This window comes from Gorilla gorilla, chromosome 6 (assembly GCF_029281585.2).
Source record: "Gorilla gorilla gorilla isolate KB3781 chromosome 6, NHGRI_mGorGor1-v2.1_pri, whole genome shotgun sequence".
NCBI classification, from domain to species: domain Eukaryota; kingdom Metazoa; phylum Chordata; class Mammalia; order Primates; family Hominidae; genus Gorilla; species Gorilla gorilla.
In genome coordinates this window covers 111,086,062-111,105,024 of record NC_073230.2, presented here as the reverse complement: position 1 = coordinate 111,105,024, position 18,963 = coordinate 111,086,062, and the positions used below count along the sequence as shown (strand labels likewise).

Here is an 18,963-nt window from a genome sequence, read left to right as displayed (position 1 = left end):
TCAAATTCCACTTTTTTTTTTTTTTTTTTTTTTTTTAGACCGAGTCTCACTCTGTTGCCCAGGGTGAAGTGCAGTGGCATGATCTAGGCTCACTGAAACCTCTGCCTCTTGAGTTCGAGCAATTCTTGTGCCTCAGCCTCCCGAGCAGCTGGGACTACAGGTGTTAGCCACCATGCTCAGCTAATTTTTGTATTTTTAGTACAGACAGGGATTCACCATGTTGGTCAGGCTGGTCTCGAACTCCTGAACTCAGGTGATCCACCCGACTCCGCCTCTCAAAGTTCTGGGATTATAGGCATGAGCCACTACACCTGACCTCCACTTGTTCTTTAAAGTATTTGTAAAACAATTTTTCCTTGCTTTGCTTTTGCTTTGGCAACAGATAACCAGGTCATTTCTCTGCCATTCGTCCCCCAAATCCTACTCATTTTTTTTTTTTTAAGACAAAATCTCACTCTGTCGCCCAGGCTGGAGTGCAGTGGCACAATCTCGGCTCACTGCAACCTCCACCTCCTGGTGATTCTCCTGCCTCAGCCTCCTGAGTAGCTGGGACTACAGGTGTGTGCCACCACGCCCAGCTATTTTTGTATTTTTAGTAGAGACAGGGTTTTGCCATGTTGACCAGGATGTTTTCGATCTCTTGACCTCGTGATCCGCCCACCTTGGCCTCCCAAAGTGCTGGGATTACAGGGGTGAGCCACTGCGCCCGGCCTATTTTTCTGTATTTTTAGTAGAGACGGGGTTTCACCATCTTGGCCAGGCTGGTCCTGAAATCCTGACCTCGTGATCCACCCGCCTCAGCCTCCCAAAGTGCTGGGATTACAGGCGTGAACCACTGTGCCCAGCCTATAACACAGTCTTTCTTTTTCTTTTCTTTTTTTTTTTTTTTGAGATGAGAGTCTCGCTATGTTGCCTAGGCTAGACTTGAACTCCTGGGATCGTGGGGTCCTCCTGCCTCAGCCTCCTGAGTAGATGGGGCTACAGGTGCATGCCACGGCACCCAGCTAGAATGCTGGAATTCCTTTCACTTCTCATTCCTTTTCTGTTCTATTTAGAGTAGCTTCTTTAACTCTCTGTAGAGCCCTGTTGATTTCCTTTGTAATTGGTATGAAGATTTTATACATGTATGAATGTATTATGCATATAATTCTTTGGTGTAATTTCTCTATCCCATGAGGCCTGGATGATGTTCAGTTAGTTTGCTGCTGTATACTTAAAACTTAGCATAATGACTGCTAGCACATAGTAGGAGCTCAGTAAACATTTGCTGAAAGAAGGAAGACTCAGAGTATATTTTTATTGAAATGATTCACTGATACCAAACTATCTGAATAGTTTGTTTTTTATATCTTTTTATATATACCCTTTAGAAAAAGGTAAAAATGTCCCTGAACTATGGCTTATGGGCTGTCAAACTAGCCACATGACATAGCGTGATCTTGGAAAAATGGGCCATCTGAGAATACCACAAATACAAAAAACCTAATTCTGAAACATTCAACTGCTATTCCCAACATCCCCACATGGTGTTGGTTTTCTTTTTTTTTTTTTTTTTTTTGAGATGGAGTCTCTCTGTCGTCCAGGCTGGAGTGCAGTGGTGTGATCTTGGCTCACTGCCAGCTCTGCCTCCCGGGTTCACGCCATTCTCCTGCCTCAGCCTCCTGAGTAGCTGGGACTACAGGCGCCCGTCACCAAGCCTGGCTAATTTTTAAAAAAATATTTTTAGTAGAGATGGGGTTTCACCGTGTTAGCCAGGATGGTCTCGATCTCCTGACCTCATGATCTGCCTGCCTCGGCCTCCCAAAGGGTGTTAGTTTTTATGACAATTTAAACATATATAGGCTGGGCGCAGTGGCTCACACCTGTAATCCCAGCGCTTTGGGAGGCCAAGGCAGGTAGATCACCTGAAGTCAGGAGTTTGGGACTAGTGTGGCCAACATGTGAAACCCTATCTCTACTAAAAATACAAAAATTAGCCGGGTGTGGTGGCAGGTGCCTGTAATCCCAGCTACTCGGGAGACTGAGGCAGGAGAATCGCTTGAACCTAGGAGGCGGAGGTTGCAGTGAGCTGAGATCGTGCCACTGCACTCCAACCTGGGTGACAGAATGAGACTCTGTCTCAAAAACAAACAAACAAACATACAACAAAATATAGATCCTGAAACTTGCAAAAAAAAATTAAAAAAATAAACATACGAAAGATATATGTAGTTCCAAATATCAGCTTACAGTAATATGACTGGAAGTCATGGGTGAGGGAATAAAACAAACACACACACACTAAACTGGACAAACAGGTTTTTGAGTCTATTAGAGTCCAAAGGTGGCAAAGTTATAGTTAAATGAATAGTGCACAAAAATTGCTAAAAGAACAATGATGAGAGGAAGGGGAGTCACTTACTGAGAAATATATTTTTGTGAGTAGTAGACATTATATTCTTGACCAAGAGGGTGTAGGACACAGACTGCTGTGTGGCCACAAAGGGGACTAAATTAAAGAGGATAGATGGATTCTTTTTTTTTGGGAGGGAGTCTCACTCTGTTGCCCAGGCTGGAGTGCAGTGGCATGATCTTGGCTCACTGCAACCTCCGCCTCCCGGGTGCAAGTGATTCTCCTGCCTCAGCCTCCTGAGTAGCTGGGATGGATTACAGGCACCCACCACCACGCCCATCTAATTTTTGTATTTTTAGTAGACACGGGGTTTGACCATGTTGGCCAGGATGGTCTTGATCTCTTGACCTCGTGATCCGCCCGCCTCAGTCTCCCAAAGTGCTGGGATTACAGGCGTGAGCCATCGTGCCCGGCCAGACGATAGATGGATTCTTTTTTTTTTTTTTTTTTTAAAGCAAATTGAGCTACTTGAGCCTCGGCCTCCCAAAGTGCTGGGATTACTGGCGTCAGCCACTGCACCCGGCCTGATAGATGGATTCTTACAAATCCAATCCCATTACTGAAAAGCAACTCCAAGCACAGGCCCTATAATAATAGGTCAGTAGCATCTTTATCATCCCCATCCATGTACATTCCTTTCATTTTGCTAACACACTATAAAATAAACATGGAATACATAGTCATAAAACATGGAACTTCAAGACTAAATTCAAGAAACAAAGATTTAAAACAAGGGTATTTTTTTTACGAATGGCCAGTCCTCTATGACTACCTAACATAATTGCTGCATACTGGACTTCCACATAAGATTTAATTTGAAGAAAGGCTTCTATTACTTTAAAAAATCTTAAAACTACCTGTCTAAACAATGGCAAAACTATTACAAACACATGTGGATTTAGGCCAGGTGTGGTGGCTCACACCTGTAATCCTAGCACTTTGGGAAGTTGAGGAGGGCAGATCACTTGAGCCCAGGAGTTTGAGACCAGCCTGGGCAACATGGTGAGACTCCGTCTCTACTAAAAATACAAAAAGGAGACGGGCGTGGTAGTGGGCACCTGTAATCCCAGCTGCTAAGGAGGCTGACGTGGGAGGATCACCCGAGCCCGGGAGGTTGAGGCTGCGGTGAGCCGTGATTGTGACACTGCACTTCAGCCTGCATGACAGAGTAAGACCCTGTCTCAAACAACAACAATAACAAAACAAAAACCCACAAATACATGTGTTAAAAAAAAAAAGCAGCATTTCAAAATGCTTTGGTTGACTTAACCTAAATAAAGCCAAAAATTATCAAATATTCCATGACACACAAATATCTAAAATGCAGAAAATATAACGCACAAAAATATTTTCTGTATTAATACATTAATTAACATATTGCTGAGTTCTGGATTTTGCTGACTTACAAATAGGCACCAAAGAAGTACATCTGAGTTTGAGATGTATCCCTAGCCTTGAAAACGCGATCACAGTGTTTTGTAATCTCAGGCACATGTCTAATGTATGACTTGTATAAAAAGGACAGGTTGTCCTTAATACTTGAAGATTAAGTAGCTAGACTAGTGCATGTTTTGCCTATAGCCCTCCCCATGCTGATGAGATACTATTACACTGTTCACAGCTATGATTTCGCTTGGTAGGACCCCATCTTCAGTCAGTTTGGGCTGGTGTAACAAAGTACCATAAACTGGATAGCTTAAAGACAATTTATTTCTCACAGCTCCGGAGGCCGAATGTCCAAGATCAGAGTGCCATTGTAGGGTTCTGGTGAGGGCTCTTTTCCAGGCCGACTTCTTGTATCCTCACATGGCAGAAAGGGAGTGAGCTAGCTCTATGGACTCTTCTTATATGGCACTAATCCCATCCACGAGGGTTCCACTCTCATGACCTATTACCTCCCAAAGACCCCATCTCCAAAATCCATCACATTGGGAATTAAGTTTCAACATATGAACAGGAAGGGAAACATACGTCCATAACCAGCCATATTTTTGCTTTTGACTCCACTTCTGCCTAATGGGATTAAATGATACTTTTTTTCTTAAATGTAAATATTTTTTGCCTAAAACTGTTGCATATCACCATCCTGTTTTGAGTTAAAGATAAAATATTTCCCAATTTCTTCAACCTTTAACATAAACTATACTACAAATGTAAACAAATTGTTTTCCCACCATAATGGCTTTAAAAAGTAGAATAAATACTGCAATCAAGACATCACTTTAAGTTAAATTATTATTTTTTGTTTTTTGCATCAGGGCCTTGCTCTGTTGTCCAGGCTAGAGTGCAGTGGCATGATCATGACTCACTGCAGCTTCAACCTCCTGGGCTCAAGCAATCCTCCCACCTCGGCATCCCAAGTAGCTAGGACTACAGACATATAGTACCATGCCAGCTTAATTTTTTAATTTTAATTTTTAGTGGAGAAAAGGTGATATGGTTTGGCTTTGTCCCCACTCAAATCTCATCTTGAATTGTAGCTCCCAGAACTCCCACGTGTGGTGGGAGTGACCCGGTGGGAACTGAATCATGGGGACGCTTTCCCCATACTGTTCTCATGGTAGTGAATAAGTCTCACGAGATCTGATGACTTTATAAGGGGTTTCCCTTCTCACTTGGCTCTCATTTCTCTTTTGTCTGCCGCCACCTAAGACATGGCTTTCACCTTCCGCCATGATTGAGGCCTCTCCAGCCACATGGAACCGTGAGTCCATTAAACCTCTTTTTCCTTATAAATTACCCAGTCTTGGGTATGTCTTTATCAGCAGCATGAGAACGAACTAATATACAAGGGCTGATCTCAAACTCCTGACCTCAAGCAATCCTCCTACCTTGGCATCCCAAAGTATTGGGATTATAGGCGTGAACTACTGCACCTGGCCTAAGGTCAATTCTTGAATACAGAGACTGAATAAAGATAGGACATTGATAATTTGGACTCTTAAACATAAACCAACTCTTTAAAGTCTTTATATCATCTCATCAGTGTTGCCTGAAGTTTTTGACCAAGTAGCTCAATTTGCTAGGGCTGCTGTAACAAAGTATCACAAACTGGATAAACAACAGACATTTGCCTCACAGTTCCTGAGGCTACAAGTCCAAGATCAAGGTGTCAGCGGGACTGATTCCTTCTGAGGGCTGTGAGGAGAATCTGTCCCAGGACCCTCGCCTAGCTTCTGACAGTTTGCTGGCTACCTTCGGAGTTCCTTGGCTTATAAAAGCATTACCCCAATGTCCGCCTTTACCTTCAAAAGGCATAGGTATTCTTCCTGTTTGTGTGTCTCTGTTCAAATTTTCTGTTCTTAGAAGGACATTAGTCATACTGGATTAGGGATTGGGGGCCCACCTTTTCGCTCCTTCTTTTTTTCTTTCTTTTGTTTGTTTGCTTGTTTGTTTGAGACAGAGTCTAGCTCTGTCTCCTAAGCTGGAGTGCAGTGGTGTGATCTTGGTTCACTGCAAACTCCACCTCCCAGGTTTAAGCGATTCTCCTGCCTCACCCTCCCGAGTAGCTGGGATTACTTACAGGTGTCCGCCACCAAAATACAAAATAATTTTTGTATTTTTAGTAGAGACGGGGTTTCACTATGTTGGCCAGGCTGGTCTCGAACTCCTGACCTCAGGTGATCCGCCCGCCTTGGCCTCCCAAAGTGCTGGGATTACAGGTGTGAGACACCAAGCCCAGCCTAATTTGTGTATTTTTAGTAGAGACGGAGTTTCACCATGTTGCCCAGGTTGCTCTTGACCTCCTGACCTCAGGTGATCCACCCACCTTGGCCTCCCCAGAGTGCTGGGATTACAGGTGTGAGCCACCATGCCTGGCCTCCTATTGCTTCTTAACTTGACCTCATTAACTATTGCATCTGCAATGATTGTATTTCCAAATAAGGTCACAGTTTGAGATAATGAGGGTTAGAACTTAAACATGAATTTTTGAGGTACACAATTTAACCTGTAATATACCATATTATGTCTATATTTATTTATTTATAAATTATTTGGATCCAGTACTATAATAACAATTACACACATTGTAACTCCTACACAATTTGAAATTTTAAGGTTAAGACAAAGGTAACTATATATAGAAGCAGTATGTTTTCTGAACCCTTACAGATTGTCTTGCACACTCCTGGATTACACACATCTCATCAATCTCAAGAATAAAATCAAAGTCTTTGGCTTGACAGCCTTCCACAATCTGACCTCTGTTTTCTCGCCAGCCTCATCTCCTGTCATTCACAACATTTCCAGCATTCCAACCAGTCTGAACTTTTGCAGTTTCCCACGTGCGCTAGGCTCTTTCTTCATCAGCATCTCTATGCATGCTGTCTCCTGCTACTGGAATGCCCTCATTCTCGTTGCTTCCTGTGAACACGTGGTAAACTCCAATCATCTTCTGAAACTCGGCTCAAACGTCATCTCCCCTGGGGAGCCTTCACTGACTGCCCTGGGCAGCAGGAAGCAGTTTGTCAGTGCCCCGTAGCACCGTGGTCATATCTTTATTATTGCAAATTTCTGTTTCCACATATAATGTCAGGTGGAACCGAGAGCTGGCTTACAAAAACAATGCAATTTCAGGTGGTTCTACTTAACATTCCCTAGACAACAAGTCCACTGAGAGCAGGGACTGTGTTTTATTTATTTTATATTTCCAGTCACTAAAATGGAGTTTGGCATAAAGTAAATGCTTAATACAGGCTTTCTGAAATTAAGGAAAAGCTTACTCTAGCACTACAGTCTACTTGCAGATTTTCCTTTTTGAGAATGGGGTAGTAACTTGATGTCTTCTATAACAATAACTATTAACTATTACTTAAATTTTCTTTGACTTTATTTAGCTTAACATTATTTTAAACAATTCCTTCCCCTCTTTGTTTGCTTCTGTATATGTGGTAAAACATCTTCAAAAAACATACTCTTTTTGTTTGTTTGTTTTTAATTGGTGACTGGGGTTTCACTATGTTGCCCAGGTTGGGCTCAAGCGATTCTCTTGCTTCAGCTTACTGGGCAGTTGGGAATATAAGCATTTGCCACTGTGCCTGGCCTTATTTTTTAAAAATACAGAAAAATCAGGAAGAAGGTACCTAAGTACTGTTTTGTAACCAATACCAAAGTATTTCACAATTTTACTGTCTTACTTTCAAAATATTTTAATCCTTCAGATGAGAATTACACGTAATCATAAGTAGGAATATAAATAGGAAAGCTAAAGAGATTAGTTGAGTAAAATGAGTATGACATTTAAAATTCTAACAATTATTTAGTAACAGCAAAGGTAAATCTAATTCCCAAATTTCAAGTGTCCCTAATGTTACCTGTTTTGAAGAAAAGCTGTGATACCGGCAACAGTGTTTAAGTATCACACGGGTAGTTAAAAGGCAAGTTGGTCCTATCTGACATGTGGAAATGGCCAACTCAACTTAGAAGGCAGTACCTGGTGAAGCCTGTGAGGAATGAGCAGGAAGTGAAAATGGTTACGTAAACATTTTTCACTCTTCCTCATTAAAGCCCTTAAGTTAACAAAAGGTATTTACTGACTCCTCAGCATGCCAAGGCAGTCAAGAGCAACACTTTACACAATCTGGCTCTCACCCATTTTAGAGAGCCCTCTCCTTTTATGGCACTTCGTGTCCCTTATCCTTGAACCACAATGAACTTCTCACAAACAATACCACATTGAATGTGTCATTACTCTCATCTCTTTCCAAATGCTTGTTCCTCAGCCTAGAAAGTCTTTCCCCATGTTCTTTGCTTACTAATCTCATTATATTATTAATTACATTGTCACACAGTGCTGGGCACATTGTAGACACTTAATACTGTTTGACTGTCATCAGTAATAAATAGGATCACAGTCTTGAACAACAGAGCAACACAGTCTTTTTTTAAATTATACTTTAAGTTTTAGGGTACATGTGCACAATGTGCAGGTTTGTTACATATGTATACATGTGCCATCTTGGTGTGCTGCACCCATTAACTTGTCATTTAGCATTAGGTATATCTCCCAATGCTATCCCTCCCACCTCACCCCAACAACACAGTCTTAACAGATTATTTGGAAACAGATCTTGTGATTAAAGTTAACTCCATGAGGACAGAGACCATGTCTGCCATATCTCTTGCTATATTCTAGCACTTAGCCTAGTGCCTGGCAACAGGTAGGTGTAAGTATTTACTGATTAAACACTTAATATACGTGGAAAATAAGAAAAAGTAGACTTATTGGGTTAGCTTTAAAAGTTAAATAAAAGAGTGGTTAGGCCGGGCACGGTGGCTCATTCCTGTAATCCCAGCACTTTGGGAGGCCGAGGCGGGTGGATCATGAGGTCAGGAGATCGAGACCATCCTGGCTAACACGGTGAAACCCCGTCTCTACTAAAAATACAAAAAAAATTAGCCGAGCGCGGCAGCGGGTGCCTGTAGTCCCAGCTACTCGGGAGGCTGAGGCAGGAGAATGGCGTGAACCCGGGAGGTGGAGCTTGCAGTGAGCCGAGATAGCGCCATTGCACTCCAGCCTGGGCGACAGAGCAAGACTCCGCCTCAATTAAAAAAAAAAAAAAAAAAAAGAGACGTTATTTCCTTGATGGGTCTTTAGCTGTTTTAATTATTCATCTATTTTCAAACTAATGGTATAGAAGTAGTTATTAATTTGAGGGGAATCAAGAAGAGCCAGCACTTGAATCTGAGGCAAAATATATATTAGGATAGCATCATATTGTTACCTCAAGGCACATAAATCATACAGACAAGCTTTTCAAAGCAGAATCTGCAAAATTAAAATTATGAAATAACTTTGTGACAGTCATAGTTTTGTACTTTGTTGGCTCTACTGGCATGTGCAGTATTTGTACAAAACTGCACTCTTCTAACTGTGGGTTATCAGTTATCAGGAACCCGATCCTGTAAAAACTAATCTACTCCTGGATAATGGCATTAATCCTTTCATGAGGGCGGAGCCCTCATAACCTAATCACCTCTTAAAGGTCCCACCTCTGAACACTGTTGCATTAGAGATTAAGTTTCTAACCCATGAACTCTGGGGGACACACAACTTTCGGGGACACATTCAAACCTGTTCTTTTCTATGAGATAAAAGCACTGGAATCTACCAGCACTCTAAGAAACACTGCATCTTTTTTGAATGCCTATTTTCTAAACATAAAACTTAAATTAACTTAAACTTCTAAAGAGGCCTGACCAATGTCTGGATTTAACATTTTGATGCTTTAGACTTCTGCTTCCTCTTGCAAAATAGGATATATTAGAAAGAAAACTGGTGTAGAGTCAGAATAAACATGAAATTCCAGCTCAGTTTTGAAAAATACCTTGGAAAGCTTTGTAGAACTGGGATGATGCATAACACCCACAAACATAAGAGATACACAAGGCACTCAGTAAACACTATCCTCTTAACCACAAGTGGTCTGACAGTGTGGCTCAAACTATGAAGCCAAGAATGGTTATTCTGGAGGTTATTCACTGTTCAAAAAGAAAGTAAAGGATAGTAAAGAAAATTAACAAATTACGTACAGGGCTGCATTTGCAATTCAGACATTCTATGAGTCTATCATTTTTCCTTACATTTCTTTGCCGGACCTAGGCTTCAAGGTGTGGATAAATACACTTTACTCTCTACCTACCAGTTCTTACCTAAAATAGCTTCCTCCTCCTGGAGAATTGACTGGAACCACAAACCATTTTTTTTTTTTTAAACCACCACAAAACCTAAGCTTTTCTTTTCAGAGATTTATATTATTGAATAAGGCTCCTGATACACATTTTATAGGCCTCCTATACCTTTCTTAAAATAAGTATCAAAATGAGCTGATGTTCTTCCATATGAAAATTCTGGCAGCATAATTAACCCCAGGAGAGACATTTATGGATAGTTTCTATTTACTCTATTTGGCCCCTTTTACTCCCTCTACCTTTTGCTTCCTGCTGTGTGGCTGCTAATGGCTCTTCAGTGAAGCCTTTAAGCAGTGGCTGATCCCTCTACTACAATTTTCAACTTTATTTTCCCCCAGTTTGCTCTCCTTAAGTACACATTCAAACTGGAAAGAAGACTGTGGTTGAGCAAGTGGTTAGGCTATATTTGTTGTGAGACAATTTTCTGGTTAAGAGGTGAGAATTTGGCTGGGCATGGTGGCTGACGCCTGTAATTCCAGGACTCTGGGAGGCTGAAGTGGGTGGATCACTTGAGGCCAGGAGTTTGAGACCAGACTGGCCAACATGGTGAAACCCCGTCTGTACTAAAAATACAAAAATTAGCTGGGTGTGGTGGTGCATGCCTGTAATCCCAGCTACTTGGGAGGCTGAGGTGGGAGAATTGCTTGAACCCAGAAGGCAGAGGCTGCAGTGAGCTGAAATCACGCCACTGCATTCTAGCCTGGGCAACAGAGTGAGACTTGGTCTCAGAAAAATAAAGAGTTGAGAATTCAATTTACCTGAATTACCTGAAATGTTGAATAAGCAAAATATGAGCTGAAAGGTTACAATCTTCATAATTACTGCCCCACATCGCCTTCTCCAAATTTCAGGAAAGAGAGAAAGGGGTTTCCTCTCCTCTTCACCCAGGAGCTTCCCTGAAAACCTCACCCAAAGACTTTCCCTGACATCTCATTGCTATCCCTAAGAGAAAGAAGGGCAAGCAACTTTTTTTTTTTTTCTTAACTAGATACTTTGCAATCTCAATGAATTAAGGGATCAGGTAATAAGGGAGAAGGGAGAAACAGATACTTGGCAGGAAATGAGCAGTCTCTGTCATAGATATGCTGAGTTTTAAGTGCTGACATATCTGTGGAAGATGTGGAGTAGTTAGATCACAAACACAGAGGAGCAGTCAGGTTTAGAGATATAAATTGGGGAGCCATTAACAAAAAAAAAATTATTTATTTATCTATTTTTGAGGTGGAGTCTCACACTGTCGCCCAGGCTGGAGTGCAATGGCTCAATGCAATCTCCACCTCCCAGGTTCATGTGATTCCCCCGCCTCAGCCTCCCAAGTAGCAGGGATTACAGGTGCACACCACCACACCTGGCTAATTTTTTGTATTTTTAGTAGAGATGGGGTTTCACTATGTTAGCCAGGCTGGTCTCGAACTCCTGACCTCAGGCAGTCTGCCCACCTCAGCCTCCCAAAGTGCTGGGATTACAGGAGTGAGCCACTGCACCTAGCCTGAAAAACAATTTATTGAATACAAAAATTAGCCAGGCGTGGTGGCGGGTGCCTGTAATCCCAGCTACTTGGGAGGCTGAGGCAGGAGAATTGCTTGAACCTGGGAGGCGGAGGTTGCAGTGAGCTGAGACTGCGCCACTGCACTCCAGCCTGGGCGACAGAGTGAGACTCCATCTCAAAAAAAAAAAAAAACAAAACAAAAACCAAAATTCATAGGAGCCAGCAAACTATGACCTACAGGCCAAACCCATCCTGTCTCCTGTTTCCATAAAGTTGTATTGGAACACAGCCACGCCCATTCCTTTATATCTTGTCTATGGCTGCTTTTGTGCTATGAGCAGCAGCTGCCACAGAGACCACAAAGCCTAAAATATTTACAAATATTTTAGGTCTGCAAAGCCTAAAATATTTACAAATATTTTAGGTCTGCAAAGCCTAAAATATTTACTATACGTCTGTTTACAGAAAAAGTTTGCTGGCCCCTGTACTAGAGTATGGACTACACTGGAACTGACAGCATGAAAGTTTAAAGGTTTCAGGTTTTCTGAAAGCAGAGTACCAGCCTTTATAACTGGCCAGTGATTGATTGATTCAAATAAGAAAGACACATAAAGATGAGCAGGACAGCTGGGTGTGGTGGCTCATGCCTGTAATCCCAGTACTTTGGGAGGCCAAGGCGGGCAGATCACCTGAGGTCGGGAGTTCGAGACCAGCCTGACTGACCAACATGGAGAAGCCCCGTCTCTACTAAAAATACAAAAAATTAGCTGAGTGTGGTGGCGCATGCCTGTAATCCCAGCTACTCGGGAGGCTGACGCAGGAGAATCAGTTGAACCCGAGAGGCAGAGGTTGCAGTGAGCCGAGATCGTGCCATCGCACTCCAGCCTGGGCAACAAGAGCGAAATTCTGTCTCAAAAAAAAAAAAAAAAAAAAAAAAAAGATGAGCAGGTCAATGTGGTGGAGGTAGAGCTTTGAGATATCTATGCCATAAGGACAGAAGAAATGTCCTTTTTTGTTTGTTTGTTTTGAGACGGAATCTCACCCTGTCACCCAGGCTAGAGTGCAATGGCACAGTCTTGCCTGGCTGTAACCTCCGCCTCCCAGGTTCAAGCGATTCTCCTGCCTCAGCCTCTGGAGTAGTTGGGACTACAGGCGCGTGCCACCACGCCTGGCTAATTTTTTCATATTTTTAGGAGAGATGAGGTTTCACCTTGTTGGCCAGGCTGGTCTCAAACTCCTGACCTCATGATCTACCTGCCTCGGCCTTCCAAAGTGCTGGGATTACAGGCGTGGGCCACCGCACCTGGCCAGAAATGTCTTTAAGGTTAGTACATGGCTGCATAAAGTACAAGGGTCAAATAACTGCTTTCTTTATACAAGGGGATCAGGAACCTGGACAAGGCCAGAGGGATAGTACATGTGCAGAGTGAAAATACAGTTCAGCTCAGAAAGGCAGAAGGATGTCACGTGCAGAGAAACCAGATTCTAGGTTGTACAGAGGACAGCTCTAAGCACTGCTAACACACATTTGTTATGGCTGGAAGTTTGAATATATTTGATTAGCATCTATTCCAGCAACGGACAAAGACAGGGTTGTGAATTAAAATAAACAAAACTCTCAAAACGATCTTAACAAAACGAAGCTACTCCTTTCTAGATCAGAAGTCAGCCTGCTAGTCTATGGGTTATAACTGACTCACAGATGTTTGTTTGGCTTGCATGGTGTTTTAGGAAACTTCCCATTAAAAAATCTATATATTTAGCAAGTAGGACCACTATTTCCATAAGGGAACGAGCAGCGAGAGCTGAGAAACACAAATGTATATTGTAGAAAACACATCATATTCCCAGTTTTCTATAGTTCCCTCCACTTCCTGTTATCTCACATTCAACCTGACTCTGACTTATTATTTTTTACCCATTGCTATGGTTTCAATGTGTCCCCTCCAAAATTCAGGTGTTGAAACTTAATGGCCAATGTAATGGTATTAAGATGTGGGGCCTTTAAGACGTGTTTAGGCCAGAAGGGTTGCTCTCTTGTGAATGAGGTTTATGGGATTACAAGAGGCTTCATGGGCAAGTGGATCGCTTGAGCCCAGGAGTTTGTGACCAGCCTGGGTAACACAGTGAGGCCCCATCTCTACAAAACATAAGCAAAAATTAGCTGGGAGTTATGGCGAGTGTCATAAGTCCTAGCTACCTGGGAGGCTGAGGTGGTAGGATCACTTTAGTCCAGGAGGTCGAGGCTGCAGTTGCGCCACTGCACTCCAGCCTGGGCGACAGAACAAGAGTCTGTCAGGCCGGGCGTGGTGGCTCACGCCTGTAATCCCAGCACTTTGGGAGGCCGAGGCGGGCGGATCACGAGGTCAGGAGATTGAGACCATCCTGGCTAATACGGTGAAACCCTGTCTCTACTAAAAATACAAAAATTAGCCGGGCGTAGTGGCGGGCGCCTGTAGTCCCAGCTACTCGGGAGGCTGAGGCAGGAGAATGGCGTGAACCCGGGAGGCGGAGCTTGCAGTGAGCCGAGATCACACCACTGCACTCCAGCCTGGGCGTCAGAGACAGACTCCGTCTCAAAAAAAAAAAAGATTCTGTCTCTAAATAAATAAGATAAAAGAGGCCTCATGAAGCCTTCAGCCTGCTGCCTTCTACCATGTGAGGCCAATATGTTCCTCCCCTCAGGAGGATGTGGCCCATATCAAACAAATGAACCTGCCAGTGCCGTGATCTTGGGCTCCCAGCCTCTAGAACTGTGACAAAATAAATTTCTGTTCTTTATAAAAGACCCAGTTTCGGCTGGCTATGCTGGCTCATGTCTGTAATCCCAGCACTTTGGGAGACCGTGGTGGTCAGAGTGTTTGAGCCCAGGAGTTCTCGACCAGCCTGGGCAACAACATGGCGAAACCCTGTCTCTACAAAAATACAAAAATTAGCTAGGTATGGTGGCGCATGCCTTAGTCCCAGCTACTTGGGAGGCTGAGGTGGGGGGAATGCTTGAGCCCAGGAGGTCAAGGCTGCAGCGAGCTGTGAAGCTGCCACTGCACTGTAGCCTGGGTGATAGAGCTGAGACCCGACCTCAAAAAAAAAAAAAAAAAGAAAAAAGAAAAAAAAAAGGTGGAGAAGCAGGGTGTAGGGTAGGTAGGGTAGTATGCTTTCAGTAGAGCTGTTACAGAGAATGAAATGGAAAAGGAAGCAAGAGATAACCAGTGAGTCAACAACACCAATGACCTAAAAGCAAAAAGGAATGGAGATGAGAAAAGGCACATCGCGTTCAACAGGTCCAAGGTCCAAGAGTACCTGAAACTTGTCACTCTTCAACTGTTTCTTGGCTCAGGGAATGGTACCACTGCCAAGTTTTGCTGGTTAGAAATATAGAAGGTATTCATGATATCTGCCTCCCTTATGTTCATTATCCAAATCATCACATAGGCAATAGCCAAAGGAAAAAGCACGTCAAGTAGAGAGAATCACATATGCAGTGTTTCTATGTTGAAAGACAACATGGTGGGTTCTGGAGATTAAAGACCTTTTAGTTTGAAATAGAAGAAGGGGATAGTTCATGAAAGGTCTTACAGGACACATTAAGGATTTTGTTTTTTGTCCCGAGAGCAATGAAAGCCATTGACTTCAGGTCTGAAGCAAGGCAAGAGAGATGGTCAGATCCAGGTTTTTTTGGTTTTCCTTTTTTTTTTTTTTGAGACAGAGTCTCATTCTGTCGCCCAGGCTGGAGTGCAGTGGCGTGATCTTGGCTCGCTGCAACCTCCGTCTCCCAGATTCAAGCGATTCTCTACCACAGCCTCCCGAGTAGCTGGACTACAAGGACGTGCCACCATGCCCAGCTAATTTTTGTATTTTTAGTAGAGACAAAGTTTCACCATGTTGGCTAGGCTGGTCTCAAACTCCTGACCTCAGATGATCTGCCTGCCTCGGCCTCCCAAAGTGCTGGGATTACAGGCATGAGCCACTGTACTCGGCCAAGGTTTTGAAAAGAGCTTTCTAGCTGTAGAATGGAAAACCTATACGAGATTATAAAGAGATTATGCTAAAAGAAATTGGTGATAGTGGTAGAACACCTCTGCCAGTTAAGTGTTGACAAGAATAATCTAGTTGAAAGGGAATGGCTAATTACACAGCACAGAAAAGAGATAGTTGCGCATGTTTTAATAACAGACAAGTCCTGTCTTTAGACCTGGGTAAGGGGCCTCTGTTTACTTGGCCCTCCTATTGCTGTAAAGAACAAGGAGCCCATGAGGTCAGGGGCCATGCCTGCCTGGAGCCTGCCCTCCTCTTTTAGACTGGCTAGATCTGAGGGCAGAGTGAGCTGCCGATTGTACATCACCATTTGCGGAGTAGGGGGATGTGGACATACACCTGGACATGTTGGGTGCATGTACGGCCTTTCCGTGTGGCAGGTGAACTTGGGGATGGGAGGAGAATGGGGTCAGTGTGGGGACTCTGAGAACTCTAAATTCAAACGTGGACTTCCAGATCATATGAAAGTGGATCTGTCAAGGTAGTAGAATAGAATGTATTTTATATAATAGTTTGTTATCTTGATTTATTTTTTAAATATTTAGACAGATGGTGTGTGGACCTCCATAGCCACACTCTTGCTTAGGCTCTACAAATTTAGTGCCAGGCCTAATAACAGTGCATGAAAGTATAATGTAATGCAAGGAGTAACAAATTCATGCAGGCAAGGGTGTAGTTTAACTGGGCTCTTAAGAAGTCCAATTTTCCAGACCTGTGTGCTAGAGATCAGAGAATGAGTGGTGCAAGTTTCCAGGCACTACATTAATGTATGTTAGAGACACTTTTCTAGATCAGGAGGGCCAACAATTAAAAAATGAATTCAATTGTAATGGTTTCGGTGTGATTTTGAAAAGCTTCTTGAATATGGCATAAGTTGAGTGTGGAAGGGACCTTAGTGATCACATAATCAAATATGCTAACTCAACAGGTAAGAAAACGGAGGTCCTAACAAGTGAAGCAGCCTGACTAAGGTCACGAAACTAGTGTGTTAGCAGATGATTTCCAGCCTAATCCACTCAGTCCACTCTCCCACCAATGCTAATTTTCTTGAAGACATCTGCTGCCAGTCAATTCCAATTAGAAAGTTTTCACGTTACATATTAAATACTGTTATTACTTTAAAAAATTTGAGGCACATAAAAATAAGTCCATAAACCAATATTAAATTTGACTCCAAAACATTCTTTTTTTTTTTTTTTTTGAAATGGAGTCTCACTCTGTCACCCAGGCTAGAGTGCAGTGGCACGATCTCGGCTCACTGCAACCTCCACCTCCAGGGGTCAACGATTCTTTTGTCTTAGCCTCCCGAGGAGCTGGGACTACAAGCACGCACCACCACGCCTGGCTAATTTTTTTTGTATTTTTAGTAGAGACGGGGTTGCACCATGTTGGTCAGGCTGGTTTCAAACTCCTGACCTCAGGTGATCCACCCATCACTGCCTCCTAAAGTCTTGGGATTACATGCGTGAGCCACCCACCACTCTTGGCCGAAAAAAAAAATTCTTAAAAATATTCTTAAAAAAATGAGTAAATAGGCACTGTTGCCCCGGGTGGAGTGCAATGGCATGAACTCAGCTTACTGCAACCTCTGCCTTACAGATTCAAGGGATTCTTCTGCCACAGCCTCCAGAGTAGCTGGGACTACAGGCGCATGCCACTACGCCCAGCTAATTATGTATTTTTAGTAGAGACAGGGTTTCACTATGTTGGCCAGGCTGGTCTCGAACTCCCGACATTGTGATCTGCCCGCCTTGGCATCCCAAAGTGCTGGGATTACAGGTATGAGCCACCGCGCCCGGCCACATTCCTTATCTTTTAAGCTAAAACCCATCTCCCCAAATTGCTTATTTTCGAAGCAAAAATCAAAGCACATGCTTACAAAACATCGAACACGCAGTGTGCTTACTAAACGCTAAAATACAGAAACCTAAAAAAACAATTCTTGCTTTTCAAACATCTATAAATAATCGCCAACGAATTTTTCTTGGCAAGTCTACGTTATAATAATAATAATTATTATTATTATTATTATTATTATATTTTTTGAGACGGAGTCTTGCCCTGTCGCCCAGGCTGGAGTGCAGTGGCGCAATCTCGGCTCACTGCAACCTCCGCCTCCTGGGTTCAAGCGATTCTGCTGCCCCAGCCTTCCGAGTAGCTGGGATTACAGGTGCGCGCCTCCATGCCCAGCTAATTTTTGCATTTTTAGTAAAGAGGGGGTTTCACCATGTTGGTCAGGCTGGTCTCGAACTTCTGACCTCGTGATCCGCCCTCCCCGGTCTCCCAAAGTGCTGGGATTACAGGTGTGAGCCACCGCGCCCGGCTATAATAATTATTATAAAATTCAAATCTTAAGGCCGCACATGGTGGCTCACGCCTGTAATCCCAGCACTTTGGGAAGCGGAGGTGGGCCGCTCACCTGAGATCAGGAGTTCGAGTCCAGCCTGGCCAACATGGTGAAACCCCGTCTCTAATAAACACAAAAATTAGCCAAGCACGGTGCCGGACGCCTGTAGTCCCTGTTACTGGGGAGGCTGAGGCAGGAGAATCGCTTGAATCTGGGAGGCGGAGGTTGCGGTGAGCCGAGATCGCGCCACCGCACTCCAGCCTCGACAACAGAGCAAAACTCCGTCCCAATAAATAAATAAATAAATAAATAAAATAAAAATCTTAAGGGTCTAGTCACAACAGTTCAAAAGTCTCCAAACAAAGGGAGACTCTCACCTTCAAGCTTGTAAGTAATACTAAAGTTCTAGATTTGCTGGAAGTTATCTCCTTCAATGGATTACAGCACATGATCTAGCAATAATAACGTACCTTGTCACCACATCGAATGATTTTGAACACTTCCCATCAATCGACTACCGACTAACAAAAAGAAGGACTTGATTCCCGGCAATTTTTTCTCTTCTGAACTGAGCATTCCCGAAATCCAGCTTTCTGAACGCGCAGATGCAGGGTTAGAGGCACCCCAGGAAAAATGGAAGGGAAAGTGGTACAAGTTAAAACAGTCTCCGTGGCCGCAGAGACTATCGCTACCTCGGCCATGGCAGATCTGGGGGTCCGGGGCAGGGGTTCTTCCCTGATATCCACCGGGCACGCGAGTTCACGCCAGCGACAGTGGAAAGCCCTCCCCTCTCAGCGCGCTCCGCCACTAGCCGCACCCTGCCGAGCTCTGACCTCCAAAGAGGGCCCCTGTGGCGATCCCGCCCCTTCGTCTGATGTTTGTGCCTTTGATTGGCTCTTAGGTGGATCACTCAGCGTGGCTCGCCCAATGGAGGTGCCGGCCGGTGGCCTGGCCGCTCCGCCCCTTCCCTACCCCTCGCGGAGGGCCCGCCCCCTGCCCCGCGCCGGC

At 43.7% G+C, this 18,963-nt stretch overlaps 1 long non-coding RNA gene across 2 annotated transcripts; it reads right to left on the bottom strand.

The window, feature by feature from the left end:
- Positions 1-2,163: 2,163 nt before the first annotated feature.
- LOC109027796 (uncharacterized) lies at positions 2,164-18,939 on the bottom strand. 2 transcript variants are annotated; one of them, XR_010134719.1, is made up of 4 exons: positions 18,426-18,939; positions 9,721-9,874; positions 7,708-7,836; positions 2,164-6,757 (listed from the first exon to the last, which is right to left on the bottom strand). It is a non-coding gene; the product is annotated as an uncharacterized lncRNA (long non-coding RNA). The 2 variants fall into 2 exon arrangements; XR_002006873.4 differs by lacking the exon at positions 9,721-9,874.
- Between the last annotated feature and the right edge of the window lie 24 nt (positions 18,940-18,963).